This window comes from Parasteatoda tepidariorum, chromosome 2 (assembly GCF_982258835.1).
Source record: "Parasteatoda tepidariorum strain Cologne lab strain chromosome 2, Ptep-v5.0, whole genome shotgun sequence".
NCBI classification, from domain to species: domain Eukaryota; kingdom Metazoa; phylum Arthropoda; class Arachnida; order Araneae; family Theridiidae; genus Parasteatoda; species Parasteatoda tepidariorum.
This window is the reverse complement of record NC_141756.1, coordinates 27095707-27114659: the sequence shown is the minus strand read 5'-3', so window position 1 is coordinate 27114659 and position 18953 is coordinate 27095707. Positions and strand designations below refer to the sequence as shown.

Genomic DNA, 18953 nt, shown 5'->3' with positions numbered 1-18953 from the left:
TAAAACTCTCGTTGCTTAACTGTATTAGGATAAAGCAGTTAATAAACGGTTTTTCTCACAGTTAACAATTTGAATAGCATCTTATTTATGATTGTTTGACTGTTTTTTTTTTAATATGGCAGCCATAATAACCATTAGCCATGATATGGTTAATGATTATCATGGCTAACATATTAAAAAAAAAAGAACATTTTTTCCGGTTTCCATATGATAACCATTTATTCCGAAAAATTTCTAACAATGTAATCAAGTTCAGAAATGCTTAAATTTGCTCGAAAATATAGCTTAACTTAGCTTATTAAGTTTACAGCAAATATGTATGTGCCTAACCCACAAAAAAATGGTCATGATAATGAAAACGCAGTGGCGTAGCGAGGGGTGGGCAAGGGGGGGCATTATGCCCCGGGCGCTACTCACAAAGGGGAGCCAAATGGTCCGCAAAACAAAAAATTGCTGGATAATTTTTTTTTATTATAATTGATTTCTGGAAAATATATTTTAAATTAGTGCCAGTAATTTATAATAGTAATAATAAATGTTAATTCATAAATATTATTCATAATATTTAATTCATATTAAATATATTTCAATATTTAATTCACGTCCTTGTCATCGCGCTCTGCTTAGAATAAAAATGAAATGTTATTAAATGTTGTATATAAGTTTAATGTTAGCATAAATTATATTGTTTATTTCACTATGTTATTACCTTTCAAGTTCAAGGCATTCTGGGTAAGTAATAAATCAAATAAGATTACTTACTACATCTATTCGACGATTCTATTATTAAGTGAATAGAGTATGAAAAAATTTGTTAACAGGAAAATTTGTTGTTCTCATATTTGCCACCACAAATGAATTAATTCATCTTCTGGCGTCCCGCAGAGGACTGATCGTTAAGACACGGTTCCCAGTAGATCACCGAAGTCAAGCATCACTGGCTGCGGTCAGTGTGCGGGTGGGTGATCCACTTGGATCAGTTTGTGCAGGGACCGAGGATGTGCGGTATTAGTCCTCGTTAAACTGTGCTACCGTAAAGTGCTCGACTTCGCGTGCAGGTCGTTGGGCTGCCGAAGCGGGGGTGCCATCCCCTCCGCAGAGGATCAAAATTGTGATGGCATGTTTTCGGATCATCCTCAGGGATGTTTCCCAGACCGTCGCCAATAGCCCATTGTGCAGCTATAATGAGACGTAAATGAACTACAACAACAACATCATCTTCTGGCATCTACAGTTCGAAATCAACTAATAAACGATATCAAACGAAATAAATATTATGGACTTTTGTTTGATTCAACTCCTGATATCTCTCATCGAGAACAAATGTCCCAAGTCGCTAGGTATGTAGATCCTGATTTTATCAATAAAAAAGTTTCCATCAAAGAATCTTTTTTGAGTTTTATTGAAATACATGCTAAAGATGCAGCCTCGATCGAAAATACAATTTTAGAGAAATTAAATTACGATGAAATTTCATTAACAAACTGCAGATCACAATGTTGCGATAATGCTGCCGTGATGGCAGGTCACACATCTAAAATGCGATGGAGCGCCACCGGAGCGGTTATCGTTATCATCTATGGGCTATAGAATATAAAAGAACTAATAGAAAAATTAGCAGAGCACACTACCACTACAAGTGACAACAGAAGTGAAGCTACAATTCTGTTGCAAAATATACTAACCTTTAGTTTTGTAACATTAGTTCATTTCTGGTACGAAATCTTAAGAAGGATTGATCGTGCGCAGCTCAGCTTACAAGATCCTAGAATGAATTTTAGAGAAGTGTTCCATGATCTTGAATCATTAGCGACTGAACTAGCCGAAATTTGAGACGAGCTCTGTAAAGAGGCAATAGAAAAAGCAGAGTCTCTTTGTGATTGTTGTTGTTGTTAATTTACGTCGCACTAGAGCTGCACAATGGGCTATTGGCGACGGTCTGGGAAACATCCCGGAGGATGATCCGAAGACATGCCATCACAATTTTGATCCTCTGCGGAGGGGATGGCACCCCCGCTTCGGTAGTCTCTTTGTGAAAAATGGGATATGGATACAACAATACGTGCCTGGAGAATTGGCTATGGTGGTCATTCAGCAGAAAGTGAAATTTCCCCGCGTTATGGAAAGCACTTTTGGTCGTCTCCAACAAGAAATGTGTAAACGATTAAGTGACTTTCATTTCAAATTTGGATTTCTACTAGACGTTGAAAATTTATTAAACAAGGATAATGTTGATAACGACATTGAAAAAAAATTGTAAAAATCCGGGTGAATTTTATAATACAGATTTCAATGTAATAGAACTTTTTATCAAAATATATGACAGCAAAATGTTACTCCGCAGTAGAAAAGAAATTAAACCTAAAACTCCATTAGAATTTCTTACTTTTATAATCAATCTCGAATGGAGAAGATGTTTTTCCAAATCTGAGAGCGGCATTTCAAATACTCCTGAGTGTCTCAGTACCAATTGCTAGCTGCGAACGTTCATTCAGCAAATTAAAATTAATTTTGACAGATCGCCTAAGTGACCTAGCATTTCTTCATCAAAAACACGGAAAATTTAGACATTATAGATTATTAAATATATGTATCTCCTTAGAGATAATAAATATTTATTTTTTATTGTTTTAAAACTGCGTGTTTCTAAAATATTTCTTTATAAATATGCAAAATAAATAATAGATATCTTTTGAACTAATTCTAGATGATCATATACATTTCAAAATCTAGTCTTGTTCTCTCAACTACATTTTTTGTCTCAAATTTAAAGCCTAGCTTGAGTCTATGACTTTATTTATTTTACTTTGTTTATTTATTTATTTGCGAGTATATTTTACATATAATATTATATGGTTTTCGAATGGGGGGGGCGCTAAAAGGGTATTGTGCCCCGGGCGCGAGTTAAGCTCGCTACGCCACTGTGAAAACGTAAACTTACTTAAGTATGTTAGAAATTTTACATTTTAAGCCTAAAAGTATTTCATATTTTAATGAAAACGGATGGAATTTTTAACAATAACAAAAGACTGTTCCAAGAATCCTCATGTTTCATGTGGTCCCATGTAGGACAAATAATTCTGCTATTCACTAAGCTTACGTATATAATCCAACTACTATTATTGAGAGTTTTTACTAGAAGAAACGTGCTCACTAATCTTCGTTACCAAGGGCAAGCATATTTAATTTAACTCTTAATTATTATCACCCCCTCAGCACAAAGTTATATTTGTATCAACGCAGAAAACTTTCTTTGAGGGTAAGTTTTGGTACTTAATAATTAAAAATAGTTTATTAAGATACTTTGAATTACAAACACAAAAAGATATTAAATATTTTAATTAAAGTTATTTATCGTTGCTGGTGGGGTGATTTTTTGCTGCGAGAGAAACATTTATTTAAAACTACATCAACAACATCATTTGAATTTGAGGAATTTAATACAAATAAACTATTAATAAATTTATAGAAAAATAATATTCTTTAAAATATGTAAATAGCAATAGTAACTATGCCCTTTTTGATTTAACGATGTGAACTCCATTCACTAAATCATAATTGGTTTTATTTGAGAAAAGAATGCTTCAATATTTCATTAATTCAGTTTAAATGGATAAGTTGCTGTTTTCATGGAAAATATTTTTGTAAATGATACATACGATTAAAAAACTTAATCAAAGGATGTTCATAGTTTTAGATGTTCATAGTTTTAAAAAAAATAGCAATTTGTTTTATTAATCTATATAATTTTATTATGTTCTTTTTTTAATTTTTGTGAAATAAATATAATATTTGGAGCAGATTTTTTTCCTCTTTTACTTAAATTAATTTAAAAAAAAGGAATAAGAAAATAAGAATCACTGAATGTGTTATTCGAATGTTTAAGGAGTTAGCATAAAGCATGTAGCATATAGATATTGAGTTTGTTACTTAACAAAATTTAACACAATTTACTTCCTTTAGGATTAAAAATTTTAAATCATTTCAGTAATAAATATTTAGAATTTGTTTTATAAATATTTTTAGATTTTTAGTGCTATATTTATTGAATTTATACATTAATTTCTTTTTCAGAAGAAGAAATAACGTAGAAAAATCACAAAATCGTCTAGAAAAAAATAAGGGAAACCCCTTAAATATGCAAAATATCTGTAAAAGAGATAGGAAGAAACTAAGTAAACAGGAAAAGGGTAAAAAAAACTGAAGCGGCTAATAAGAAAGAACGATTGTAGCTACAAAAGCAGAATGAGAGGCAAAGAAAATTAATATTGTTGCCTTTGGATATTATTACTGTATCATTAATATGTTAATTTTTAAAAAAATTTGCTTGTCTAACATCTAAACATGCGGGTAACATCTAACCTCTAAACATTGCTTATCTAAACATGCGGGAGTGTCATGATTCATTGGTAATTCAAGTCACACTCTCAACGAAAACTTTGAATATTTTCTACACACTGATAGAAATTTCTGGGAAAAAATGGTTGAATAACAATTTATTTAGTTGTTATTTTAACATATTCAAACAAAACAGTCAAATAACTATAAACTGTTAACTGTGAGAAAAACCGTTTATTAACTGCTTTCACCAAAGCAGTCGAACGTTAGGAATTTTACAGCACCAACTAGTCCCACCTAATGAATTAGTTCGTTGCAGCTAAGTACATAATTATAACAGAGAGGACTAATCTATCTCATGACCGATATAACGAGAGTTCGAATCCTAGTGTTGACACCCCACTATTTCCTCTATTTCCTTTAACACGTGAAGAGTTTTCTATGTCCCGCGCTCCCCAATTTGTGATTTGTCTTTGTATATTTCCAGACTATATAATTTCAGAAAGAAAAAAGAATTAAAAGAAAAAGTAGAAAATATTTAAGTTATCCTTAATATTATGAAAGTATTAATCAATAAAAAAAAAGTCGCGTTTAAGATCTGAACTCAGTATTTCGACATTGAAAGCTGCGGTAACATTAGAGTTGCAGTCACCAAGATGGCGGTATGTCGCTACTTAATCTAAGTATCTAGGGCTTTAGGTTTTACTACCATACTACATGTAAACGGTTTCCAAACTGTAAAGTTAAAAAATGTTCTTACTGTAAACTTAAAGGTTAAATGAATTGACAGACTTTAGAATGAAAATTCTTACAGTGCACTAGCAAGCAATTAGAATGTAATTGAATTTTTTCATTGAATACTTAGTTAAATATTATTGCCTAACATAAAAAAGTACAATTCACATACTTGTTATAATTCCAAAAATTTTGAGTCTTGTACTGAAAAAAAGTGTCTTTCTTATGTCACACCCGCAACGAGTGGAAATTATTTTTGTAAAAAATAAAGGAAATTTCTAGCTGGTCTTGGTCTATAATATTTATAACTTGATGAGAACACAAAAATTTCGTTTTGACATCCACATGTCCTTTTCTCATGTCGTCCATTTGTCTCAATAAAGGTCATGTTTATAATTGATGAACCACATAAATATAGATCATTATGTTATTAGTATTATAAATATACCCTTATATTAATGTGGGTGCAATAAGAATGATAATAAATGAAAATATATTTGCCTTCGAAACTCAGATATTCTCGAATATCAACATACGCTTGTTCTCATTAAATTGCATGTTAAGAAATAGAAATATAAAAATAAAATAAAATATGGAACTTTTAACCTTAACTAAAGTTTTTAGAATTTCAGTAGGGGAGAGTGGGGTCAATTGTAACAGGGTACGATTGTAACAGAGCAAAAATTTCGAGTGTTGGGTTCTAGATTTAGTTCCTAGGTGGCGCACAAGGTGTATTTGATAAATCTACATGTACACCCCTGCTGGCAACCATTTTTATGTACTTTTGAAAGAGTTACATCACGAAAGATATTTTCAAGCTACGTAAGTACTTTTATTGGTATTAGAATATTATATTGTAACAAAGTAATTTTGTTTAAACATATAAAAATTATTAACCGAATATGTAAGTGGACACCTTAATTAACATTTCAAAAGAAAAAGATTAGTTTTGTTAATTAACTAGCATTGTTTTTAACAAATGAAGCTGAAATGGCGTCTTGGGGACGATTGTAACAATAAGTAAAGGGACGATTGTAACAGCTGAAAATAAATAATCTTATGTTTACAAACCATTACTTAACTCTTTAAGAACCACCAATAGTTTCCCATATCATTTATATTAAGCTGAATGCGCATTATTTTATTTGTCACCTTTCACAGCATAAATTAAAATTTTTAACTCCTTAAAGTTAAAAGTTTAACCCTTTAGGTCTCTGCTCGTTATTTTTTTTTACTCCTAAAATATCACTACTATTTTGATCAATAAAAAAATATATCACAACTATGATAATATGTATAATTAACTATGTTTTATTTGAATTTATGTACTGTTGCAATTGACCCCTTAAGTGGGGACAATTGTAACAAGTGCACGACTGTCAAAAACTGTTAATAACTAACATAATAACATTTAAAATAAGGTATTTATTATATTTTTTCTAGTAGAGGATAGTCTACTTTACTCGTCTGTCAATTAATACTAATAATATATTGGATTTTTTGTTAGTTAAGAATAGTTAAGTAAAAAATGTTACAATTGACCCCACTCTCCCCTACCTTTTTCAAAATATTTTTAAAAAATAATTTGTTTTTTTTTTTTGGAAAATTGTAGGTTTTAAACGTTTTGAAATTCGTGAAATCATTTTTAAAGAGCATAATATTAAATTAAATAATATTTGCATCAGTTCGCTCTTATCCATAGTATCCAGTAATAATACTTAAAATGGTTTAATTTGCACGATAATGAAGTTCAAATTGACACTCGATTAATCAGCAAATTTGAGATACATTATTAATTAAAAATATTTTCGCAGTGATCACACTAGATATTGTATATATGGAAATCAAGCATTTAGTAGTGAATTCATCAAAACAATTTTATCAGTGCTTTCTGAGATAAAAAGTTGCAGTGTTGTGCCACAATATCAGTACTTCAAGCCTTAATGTTGTGTGAGGTTACTACACTCTTAATAAAGTGTAAATTTAACCACTTTTTCTTTAAAGCTTAGCATATACCATGATAACAAGTTTAAAATATTTTAGTTTGCAAGATGACATGGTTCAGCTTAGGTCTTATGGCTGCACCAATTTTATATGGCATGACGGTTAAACGAGTTTGAAAATTTCTGATAAAGTAGTACAAGGCGGATGATAAATATTTGGGAGGAAAGCTCAGTAATAAATCAGATAATCTTTTTATCAGCTCACTCTGAGATCAGTCTAATACTGTACCATAAAGGCCGGGCTAGTCTGGTCGGTAGGACGGTGAGTCCATGTCCAAGAGTTCGTAGGTTCGATCCCTGTCGATCGAAGACTCCCTGTGTAGTAAATGGTGACTGGTGCACGTTAAACCAGTCGAGACCCAAAGTCCTCCATGTTCCCATAACAAATCAATACCTCTGGGAGTACTGATCCAGGAGTTTCATTGTCTTTTGGATTGGTTCAAAATCACAAGGCTAAGAAATTGAACATAACATTATAAGCCTGAAACATTGGGTCGGCTGTTCGAAGGCAGTTATATAATAATTCCCATACTATTGGAACTTTAAACTTTACATTTGTACGCTGCAAACTTGGTAAAGTGTAAAATTTAAGCGTGCTCTCCTTAAAGTTGACCTCAGTACCACGTAATCAAGTTTAAAATTGCTTGATTTGAACGATAACATGGTTCAAGTTAGTACTATCTTAAATTTTCACCAAACTTATAGGATATGATGGTTAAACGAGTTTAAAAAGTTCTAATAATGTAGTTGATGGCTGGATTTGGAAATCTCGTTTATAGAGCAGAGTAATATATTCGATAATTTTTTTATTAGCACACTCTGAGATCAGTCAAATATTGAACCATAATATTGGCTCTTTCAACCTTATTTTTGTGTGCTGCTACTTTGCTAGAGTGTAAATTTTAACAGTGTTCTTTTCAAAGTTGGCTTTAGTACCATGTAACCAAGTTTGAAAAGACTTGATTTGAACGATAATATTGTTCAGCTTGATGTCTTAAAGTCTTAAAGTTACTAAAAATTCGTTTGATATAACGGTTGAATGAACTTGAGAAATTTTTGAAGCGTATAGTGCGCCAAAAAAGGACCTCCCTGAATAACTTTTAATCTAACGATCTGATTTTTACGTTCTAGTACTCAATCTTAATGGTTTGAGAGGGTGACATCAAATATGCTAATTGGTGCAGATGATATTTTAAGTTACGAAATAAGTAAAAAAGACAGATTTTTTTTACGGATTCGGATTTTTGACCCTCTAAATACATGGGGTAGCTGCAATTCGCAAAATGTGGCCCCCATGAATTGGTCAGAAGAGCGATCTAAAGTTTGGACCAACTAATGTTAATTTAATTTTTCGCGTATTTCGCTACATCTCGAAAACTTTTCAAGCAAAACGAAAAATCTTTACACACAATTAGAAAATTCGTTTATATAAAGATAAATCCATGCAAGAAATAAATTTTAGTAAACATTTATCATTATTTTATTATGTATTATTATTTTATTAATTTTTATTATTTTATTTAGTAATAGTAGAAAAATTTTGAATTGTAAGGTATACAATTTTTTTGATTATTTTTAAGTATCCAATTTTACATGGCAAAATACAAAATTTTGCTATATAATCAGCATCAAAAATCGAATTTTAACCATACAACTTTTTTAAAATCCGATATCTCAGGAATTACTAATAAGCCAATATAACCGATTTTGCTCAAATTTTTTTATTTTGCCATGTAAAATTAGATACTTTAAAATGATGTAAGAGAAATTTTATACCAAGCAATTCAAAATTTTTCTTCTCTTACTAAATAAGGTGACAAAAAAGAATAAATATTTACTAAAATTTATTTTTTACATGGTTTACCCTTGAATAAGCGAATTTTAGAATTGCGAGCGAAGATTCTTTATTTCACTTTAAAATGTTCAAGATATACCTTTAACACGCAAAAATAACTAATACGCAAAATATAAATTCGCAATGTAACACACAAAAAAGGAAATTAAAATTAGAGTGTCCAAAATTTTGATCGCTCTCCTGTCCAAGCTATGGGGACCATATGTCCAAGATAGCTGTTTTTGGGGGGTCAGATATTTTAGGGTCAGATACTTTATTGTTTTTACGCTGCTGAAATCGGTTTGAAGTTGTTTACGTTCGTGTATCAATTGGCTAACATTGTGATGCAATACGTTAAAAATGAATACAAATGTGAAGCATATAAAAAATCTACTGAATGAAAACCCATGACATGTATGTTTAAATATAAAAGTGTTGCATATAAACTTGTGCAAAAGATGTAATTAATGAAAAGCTACATAGGCTCTAATAATTTGGCCAGAGATTATATATATATATATATATATATATATATATATATATATATATGTATATATATATATATATATATATATATATATATATATATACATATATATATATATATATATATATATATATATATATATATATACATATATATATATATATATATATATATATATATATATATATATATATATATATATATATATATATATATATATATATTACTCTTGAATCAAAAACGATGTCTTTAAACTATATATATCAACTAACTGTGTAGAAATATCTGGGCTTTAGAGCGGACAAATAACTGAAATATTTCAAAAGTTAATAAACTCTTACAAAAATTTTGAAATCGCCAGTTTGGCGACATTTTTCTACCTAGAAGGAAATTATCAAAATAACTGCCTTACCAGTTTTTATAAGTTTTTATGAGCCCAGATAATGCTGCATAATAGTGAGTTTTAAATATTAAAAAGCTAGATCACAAACGCTTTTCATTTCCAAGAAACTGTGCCTTTCTTCATTTTGACGTTTTGCACCATTTTCTGAATAAGCATAGATAGCACTTGTTTTAGATAAGCAAAATTTGTCCTAACAGTCATGAGTAACTGTTCAAACTCAAAGTAGTTCAACTGTTCAAACATCATTTCATAAGACGACGAAGCCATCAAAAAACAACCTTAATGAAAAGAAGCAATAATTAATCAATCGATCTAGTCTGATATTTTTCTTAGAGAAATGGAAACAAAGTACAATTTCCTTCAAAATCATTTTTAGTTTTTATTTAAGAGGAACTATTGTCCTTTCTGAACATTGGTCAGGATCATTACGTGGGCAACAATCTGGGAACTCACCGGGTCCTTTCTTTGTAAAGCCGCAAGTAATTGATCCAACACAGCTGAAAAAGGAAAAAATATATATTTTCAAGTAATAGCATAATGTAACTTACTTTATGATATTTTTCTAAAAAAAAATTTTCTTACATAAAAAAAGGCGAACATATGGAAAGCGTGCCACAAAGTGGCACACGATAGATGCGCAAAAGGTGTACCAGAAATATATATTAAATTGTGTATAATATGAGAAAAAAAACATTACTACTCTCACTTCGAAAATTTTACTAGAAATGACATTTACTTTTAGTTAAATTAATAAACTGACTTTTAAATATGCTTACTAAATGCATAGACTTAGATAATACAACAAAATGAATTATTTCAGAACGAACTAGACTAATACAATTCCAACCTGGCGGGCAGCCGACTTATAACAATACACTTCGTGTAATGCTTATTCGTTGCTAGAAGTCAGGTTCGCAGGAAATGCCGTTTACTGTGACGTTTTATCACCTTAATACAAGAAAGACTTTTTTTGGAAGGTTAGCAAAATATATATTCACCATAGCTGTTCTATTTTTCCACCAGACTGTTGCCATCCAACATACGAGTATAAGAAATAATTTATAATCATCTTGTTTAAAAGATTTTTTATCGATTAAGAATAATACTACAACTGGTTAAATTTAGTAGGAATAACAGAACCTGTGGCTTAGGCTACAGTATACACAATTACTTTTATTCGCTAAAATTTTTTGAAGGCATTATTTCGCCAGATATCTCTGGTCCCACAGTTAAAGAATAAACTGCTCGGTGTGTATTGAGATGAATTTATTGTCAAAATGTGAGAATAGAGAGATCGAAACAACGAAATATATATTTCGTAGAATCTCTCTGGGCCCATATTTCAAGAATAAACTCATCAAATCTCAATGCATAATGAACTTAAAGCGAACAAAAATTGTAAAAGAAATATCGTTTTCAAATTATTAAACAGCAACGGTAACTATAGCAACGCATGCGAATTTCGACTCGGGAGCCCGGTTTGGTCCTGAATAGACAGCTAAAAAAACGACATATCCAGCAATAGCGTACTATAATAGGGGAATTCAGAAAAAAGTACGATTTTCTGTGCCATTATGACATTTTCCAGATTTTAAAATTGACTATGGTATCCTTTTCACTAATTTCAGTTTATTTTTTTTCACAAAGGGTACCTGTTTTATGATATTTTATCTGAAATTGGCAATAAACTGAAACGCATCTTAAAATAATGTGTATTCGATTTCGATTAGAAGAAAGCTAACCAAAAAGCAAAAATATAATTCCATAGTTTAAAATTAAAGAGCTAGGATTTAATTGTTTTTTAAAAGAAGAACTACTAAGCACTATCACGGTCACACTAAGAAATAAAGAAATTAACGAACCTTTGACGCAAATGGAACACCGGTATCTCTTTTAAGCATTTTTTCTGGTGCTCAAATTAGAAACGAAAATAGATTTTGGTATTTTTTTATTATAAAAAACCGTCAAATAGTTAGAAAAAAATCTGTTAAATTATTGCAATTAGATATGTACTAAAGTATAAAATCCTAGAAAAAACTCGAAGAAAATTTTTTTTATTCATTTTCAAAAGCGTATTAATAATTAATTTTGTGAATTACAGAAATTTCAATTATAATTTTTTTTTTCTTTCAGATATAAATAACTACAAATAAGTGCAAATTTCAAAAATTTTTGTTTGGAAGTGAGCTGTGTTTAGAAGATTTCACCTTTAAAGCAGAAAAATACACTGGTTTCATAACCATAAATTACTAAAAGGTTAAATATGATATCTTTCACTTATTTTGACTTTAATTAATACAAAATATTTGAAAAAGTGCGAAAAATTTGTTGAATAAAAATTCTGCATCAAAGGGTTAACTGGCGCTTTAATCGAAAAAAGTTATCTACCTCTGGTTTATTTTCGGTTCAAATTATTTTGATTGCAATAAAATAGAAATAGGTTTTTTCGCATATTACTAATGCATATTACAAGTATTATATACTCACTGATTTATATGTATTGCACCATCTTTAGTATATTTGTTCGGAGGGTGGCAGAAAGCTTGCCTGCATTCATTGGGGTTGTTGGCATACCCACCTGCTTCGATCTTGCCGAACTCTTCGGTTATGCAGTGACCTGAATGTTAAACAAATCTTCTGTAAGCGAGTTCTTCCCGAGAATGCAACTTATCAAATTATACTGTTACAATATTGTAAATGATTGTATAACTTTGAAAATATTCCTTTTTATATTCGCTAAATATCTCAAACGGACATTAAATCATTAGGTTAATCAGAAAAATTGCTTAAAAATTGCCTAATTCTAACGTAATTTAGGGGGGAAATAACACCTCATGATGTTTAAATAACCTCATGAAACTGCAGCATAAGAGATAATACTTGAATGATTGGTTAAACAAATATGCAGGAGGAGAAGGAAGGCTGCATGTTTCAAGCTCTCAAAAATAGGTACACATTCTCAAGACTTTCCAGGCGTGAATGAGAAAAAAGCAAAAATGATTTAAAATATAATATGTAAAATTACCAACAATATAGTGGAAAAACAGAAGTGAGAAACGAAACTAAGAAAACTGTAGTAGCCGAGATTGAAGCAAAAATTAGATGAAAAACATAACAGGGAAAACCATTCTGAGCGAAAGGCCCGAATCAGGTTAAAATGCTTTCAGAATATTCACAAAATGACTTCATATTTGAAAGTATCAAAAAATTTCCAAAAAAAAACAAGAAATTAAAACAAAATTTCCAAAAATATGCAGAAGTTAAAAAAGATGCTCCAAAGCCTAATAAAAAATGCTCTACAAAATTAATTTTAAAAATTCAAAAAAAAAGTTCAGTAATGCGAAAAAAGTTATCAAAATCTCAACCGCAGTGATTAGTATTCATTTGTTCAAAATTGATAAATATATATACATTAATATTACTGAGATAGCATACATACCATCTTCAAACTTGACCTGTTTACGAATCGTCCATGCTCGCTCATTAGCACTATATACCGAACAAATTAATCCAAGAAAGAACAGAATCATCCATTTAAGAAACATTTCTGAAACCATACACAATAATTAGTGATTTAGAATTTTCAAACATTAATTGCAGTACTAATTTATAATTAATTCATAATTAATTTATAATTAATTTATAATTAATTTATAATTAATTTATAATTAATTTATAGTTAATTTATAATTAATTTATAATTAATGAATTCACTTCGAGAATTAGTGAATCAGAGCTTTTCGAAAAAATAAGTCGAACAAACAAAGAAGCCGAAAAGTACTATACCATATGGCGCTTTAAAATTTCAGGGAACAATTCATAGACAAAATTAATGTAATACAATTCGAAATGAGCGTATAGAAGTATACTTAACTATTACACATTTATATGTTTATAGATATTAAAAAAATTCTTATTCTTCGCGAAATTTACGCAAAGTAATTTTTCAGCTACATCCGCATCAGCTCTTGCAAGTTAAAATAAATTTAAAAGTAAATTTTTAAAATTCTAAACCAGATCATTAAATGGATATAAGTTTTTGATGGTAAAACCCTAAAAATTTATATTCTTCATAGAACACTATTTTTCATTCAAATGAAGCAAATATTTTCGTTTCGCACCTTTTTCAAAAGTATACTGCTACAAAATAGTACTCATTATATTTCTTATTTTAACACACTCGTTGAACAATTTCTTTTGGGTTTGAGAACTCCGTAGCCTTGTAATTTTGAACCCAATCCAGAACACAAGGAAAATCGCGGGAGAATTCATTTCGAATAACCATCGGTGGGATTCGAACCTGGTTCATCTCATTGGAAAACGAAAACTCTATCCCTTGAGCAACCACGGCTCATGCTCATTATATTATGATATTTAAAAAAACAAAATTAATAAAAAATACAAAGGCCAAATTTTTCATCCGAAATCCAAATTGGCGAATGAAAAAAGCCTCTTAAAGCGCAAGAACAAATTATATTGGACAAATACTGTCTAAAGAAATTTTTTTTCTCTCATTAAGGAGAGTTTTACATTAAAAACTAATTTAATTTTAAGAAACTAAAGACAAAATCAACACTTTTACCTATTTTCGATGAAGTTTACAAACAGAGTTTTCCCTGAGAATAAAAAGATTATCTTCCAAATGCCACGAGTGCAAATAAGTTTTATCTTTTTCCCTATTTCTGTAGGATTTATATCTTCAACTAAAGCGTTGTAAAAATGTTCATAAAAAGTAATAGTGGTTTGTGCAAATAAGACGAACTAATATGAGGCCTCTTAGATCTAATATTTTTATCAAACAATTAAGTACTGTAATAAATAGCATAACACAGAGTGTAGACATGATTGAAATATTTCAAATAAAAAGATAATTAAAATTTCTTTAATTATATTTTAATCAGAACACTTTATTTCATACCATAATATCTTGATCTCCAACTTTCATAAGGTGCAGAATTGAATCAAGTTTTCGGTAAAGTTCAAATATATAGTGTAATCAATTTAAAATTCTTAACAAAGAAATATCAGTTCACTATTAAAATTTTCATTTGAAACCGTTTGCAGCTAATTTATAAACCTCCACCGTACAACCATTTACGACTAGCGTAGGTAGTTCCAAAACTATGAAAAAGAAATTTAATTAGACATAGGAGATAGTTAAGCAGCTTCATAGTGCTGCCATCTTTTAGTGAATGAGAGTATCGAATTCTAAAAGTTCAGAATCAGAAATTGAAGAATACAGGACACTCTTCATGTGTTGAAGGAAAATAATATGGTGTCAGAGCTGAACTCTCGAACCTCCGTTCCGTCGGTCATAAGATGGACTGATTAGCCCTTTTCGCTATAATATGTACCCGTTTGCAAGAAACTAAGTGGCTTCAATAGGTAGGAAGAATATGTACGATAAAACTCTCGTTGTTTAACTGCATTAGGAGAAAGTTGTTATTGGTTATTGCAATTACATAAATTTTCAGGCTTGTGTGCTCAAAATAGGCTTATGAGAATCCCAGTGATGGCCGGTTTATTTGAATTCCACACCTGCTCGCTCGGATCAGGGTGCTAATAGAAAATATCCCTTGTGGTAGACGGATTATGGGTCAGAGTTCTCTAGCTGGCAGGCTTACCGTGGGAGATTTCCGTGGTTTTTCTCTCCTTATGACCTCAAATGTGGGTTAGTTCCATCGAAAATACAACCACGAAAGCAAATTTCTCCCAATACTTGATCCAGGATTTTCCTTGTCTTCTGGATTGGGTTCAAAATTGCAATGCTACAGAGGAGAAAATTAGTGGACGCAAACCCCCAAAAAATTGGGTTCAGCGACATTTTAAAAAAGCAAATTTCCATACTACTTTGACTTCACTTTTGAGTGCTGCAAGCTTGGTAAAGTGTAAAATCAAAGAGTGTTCTTATTAAAATTGACCTTAGTACCATGTAATCAAGTTTAAAATGGTTTGATTTTGGTTGAATGAAAATTTTGATCGCTCTCCCGACCGAACTATGGGTACCATATTTCCAAGATTGAGGATTTTGGGGGGTCAGAAATCAAAGGGTCAGATATTTTGGGGGTCAGAAATCAAATCCGATGAAAAAAGGGTATGTTTATTCGGAGAAAGTACGTTTTTGTGTCTGATTTTATAACTTGAAATATCATCTGCATTATTTAATTAACATATTTGTGGTCACTTCTTTGAGCCGTTAAGATTGAATCCTAGAACATGAAGATCCGATCGCAAGATCTAAAGTTACTCAGAGTGGTTCTTTTTTCTTTTTAATTAGCAGAACTAAATTTGTCAGTTTCAATAATTGACAAATCATCCTTTCTTGATCTACTTAAATTTAAATTTACTAGTTTTTAAAATATAATTTACGAGTATATGACTACTCCAAATATATCTTCCCTCTCTATGTAACTCAGCCTTCAGAAAAGTATGTCCGGAAGGGGACAACGCCATTTTTATTTAAATTTTGTATGTAAATTGTTGATGAATAACTTTTTTACTCGACAATGAATTATAAAGTTAAGGGAGACGCAAGTTTGCTGCTTAGGAAAAAAAAATTAAATTACTAAGGGAATGTTATTCTAATATTTCAACAGTTTTCTTCTGACAAAAATATATCAATACAATTCTGCAATCTGCAATTTTTTTTAAAAAAGTAATGTAGTATTACACTTCTGCTAAGCGAATGAATTTGTTTGTTTTTTTCCTGTTGCATGAGATTTTTTAACTGATCTTGGATATTTTTACGTGGCTCTAGTCTTAAACGAGGATAAAATTTTAACTTAATTCAACAAGCAACTTTTAAAAATATCCATGAGCGCGAAGATTCGTTTATGACTTTTGCGAGTGCTGTATTGAGGCGAGCGTAGGGTTGCCTCTGAGTGAGGGTTACTAGATAAGGCGGTGAAACAGTTGACAAATAAAACCGCTGCGAGTGGAGGTGCCCGCGAGTCGACAATGTGTAAAGTCGCTTCCGGGTCATCAGGATTAGCTGATGTGACTGGTGGGGAAATAATTTTGTCGAAAGTTAATTTATTACCCAAGATTCTAACTATGTGTAGCAATAGATGATTTATCGCATTATTAATACCGAACATATTCATCGTGTTTCAATTTTTAAGTCTAAATTTTAAAGCGTGCCTCGTTAGTCTGATGAACCCAGGCCACGCTAGCAAGGTATGGAATAAAAATCCTAGTGATTTTCAAAACTTTTGCTAACATGACTAAGCAAATTAACTTTAAAGCAAAACTTGAGAGAATAATGGCAATTTCTTTACAATCTAGAGAAACAAATGGTAAAATCATTTCATTTTAAAGAAGAGAGGATTTCAGTAGAAGCTGAATCAGCTGATCATTGTTGCTTTTTGGTATTTTTAAATGTGAAACAAGAGCATCTTTTATTTTTTTAAATTAAATTTCTATATTCTCATGTTAAAGTACACAAAAATTAAGTAACATTCATGAATAATTCGAAAAATGCCCGCAAGTTTAAAAATACATGAAAATTTCCATAAGCGAAAAAAACAACACTCCAAAACCTAAAAAAATGCTCTAAAAATTAATTTCAAGAATATGTTTTAAAAATACAAAAAAAAGTCCAGAAATGTGAGAAAAAAATTATCAAAATCTGACCTTCAATGATTAGTATTCATTTGTTCAAAATTGATAAATATATATACATTAATGTTACTGTTATCGAATACTTATTATCTTCAAACTTGACCTGTTTAATAAACATATAGTGTCCCTCAAAAGCACTATATACCGAACATATTAATCCGAGGAAAAACAGAATCAACTATTTAAGAAACATTTCTGAAACCATACACAATAATTAGTGATTTAGATTTTTTAAGCATTAATTGCAGTACTAATTTATAATTAATTTATAATTAATTTATAATTAATTTATAAATTAATTTATAATTAATTTATAATTAATTTATAATTAAGGAATTCACGTCTAGAAGTGAATCAGCGCCTTTCGAAAAAAAATTCGAATAAACAAAAAAGCGGAAAGGTATTATACCATTTGGTGCTTTGAAATTTCAGGGAGCAATTCATATACAAAATTAATGTAATACAATTCTGAAATGAGCATATAGAAACATACTTAACTATTACAAATTTATCTGTTTATAAATATTAAAAAAATTCTTCGTATTCGCGTAATTTGCGCAAAGTAATTTATCAGCTGCAACCAAATCAGCTCTTGTCAGTTAAAACAAATTTAAAAGTAAATTTTCAAAATTCTAAATCAGATCATTACATAGATATAAGTTTTTGATGGTAAATTCTTAGAAGCTTTAAAAGTTATTTTCTTCATAGAATACTATTTCTCATCCAAATGAAGCAAGTCCTTTTCATTTCCCACCTTTTTCAAAAGTATTCGGCTATAAAATAATACTCATTATATATTTTATTTTATCACAGTCGTTGAACAGCTGACCCAATTTAGGGTTTGAGAACTCCGTAGCCTTGTAATTTTGAACCCAATCCGGAACAAGTTAAAGAAAAGTTGTGGGAGAATTCATATCGATCAACCATCGGCGGGATTCGAACCCGGTTCACCTCATTGGAAAACGAAAACTCTATCCCTTAAGCAACCACGGTTCATGCTCATTATATTATGATATTTAAAAAAACGAAGTCAATAAAAAATACAAAGGCCAAATTTTTAATCCGAAATCCAAATTGACGAATAAAGAAGACCTCGTAAAGAGAGACAACAAATTATATTGGACAAATACTGTTCTCAGGAAATTTTTTTTCTCTCATTAGGGATAGTTTAATATTAAAAACTAATTTAATTTCAAAAATCTAAGGACAAAATCAACACTTTTACCTATTTTTGATGAAGTTTACAAGTGCCCTGAGAATAAAAAGATTATCTTCCAAACGCCACGAATGTAAAAAAGTTTTATTTTTTTTCCCCATTTCTGTAAGATTTATATCTTACAGAAAGGTCAGAGCGTCGTAAAAATGTTCATAAAAAAATAATAGTGGTTTGTACAAATAAGATGAACTAATATGAAGCCTTTTAGATTTAATCAATTTATCAAACAATTAAGTTCAATAAGAAATAACATAACACAGAGAGAATAAAAAAATAATTAAAATTATAATAATTATAATTATAATAATTATATTATA

General features: G+C 30.1%; 1 long non-coding RNA gene across 3 annotated transcripts; it reads right to left on the bottom strand.

Moving 5' to 3' along the window:
* Window positions 1-10154: 10154 nt before the first annotated feature.
* LOC107436260 (U-scoloptoxin(16)-Er11a) lies at window positions 10155-18667 on the bottom strand. Of its 3 annotated transcripts, none has more exons than XR_006225754.3 (4): window positions 18646-18667; window positions 13240-13347; window positions 12288-12417; window positions 10155-10297 (listed from the first exon to the last, which is right to left on the bottom strand). It is a non-coding gene; the product is annotated as a U-scoloptoxin(16)-Er11a (long non-coding RNA). The 3 variants fall into 3 exon arrangements; XR_006225755.3 differs by lacking the exon at window positions 18646-18667 and adding an exon at window positions 14719-14898; XR_006225753.3 differs by lacking the exon at window positions 18646-18667 and adding an exon at window positions 14383-14514.
* Between the last annotated feature and the right edge of the window lie 286 nt (window positions 18668-18953).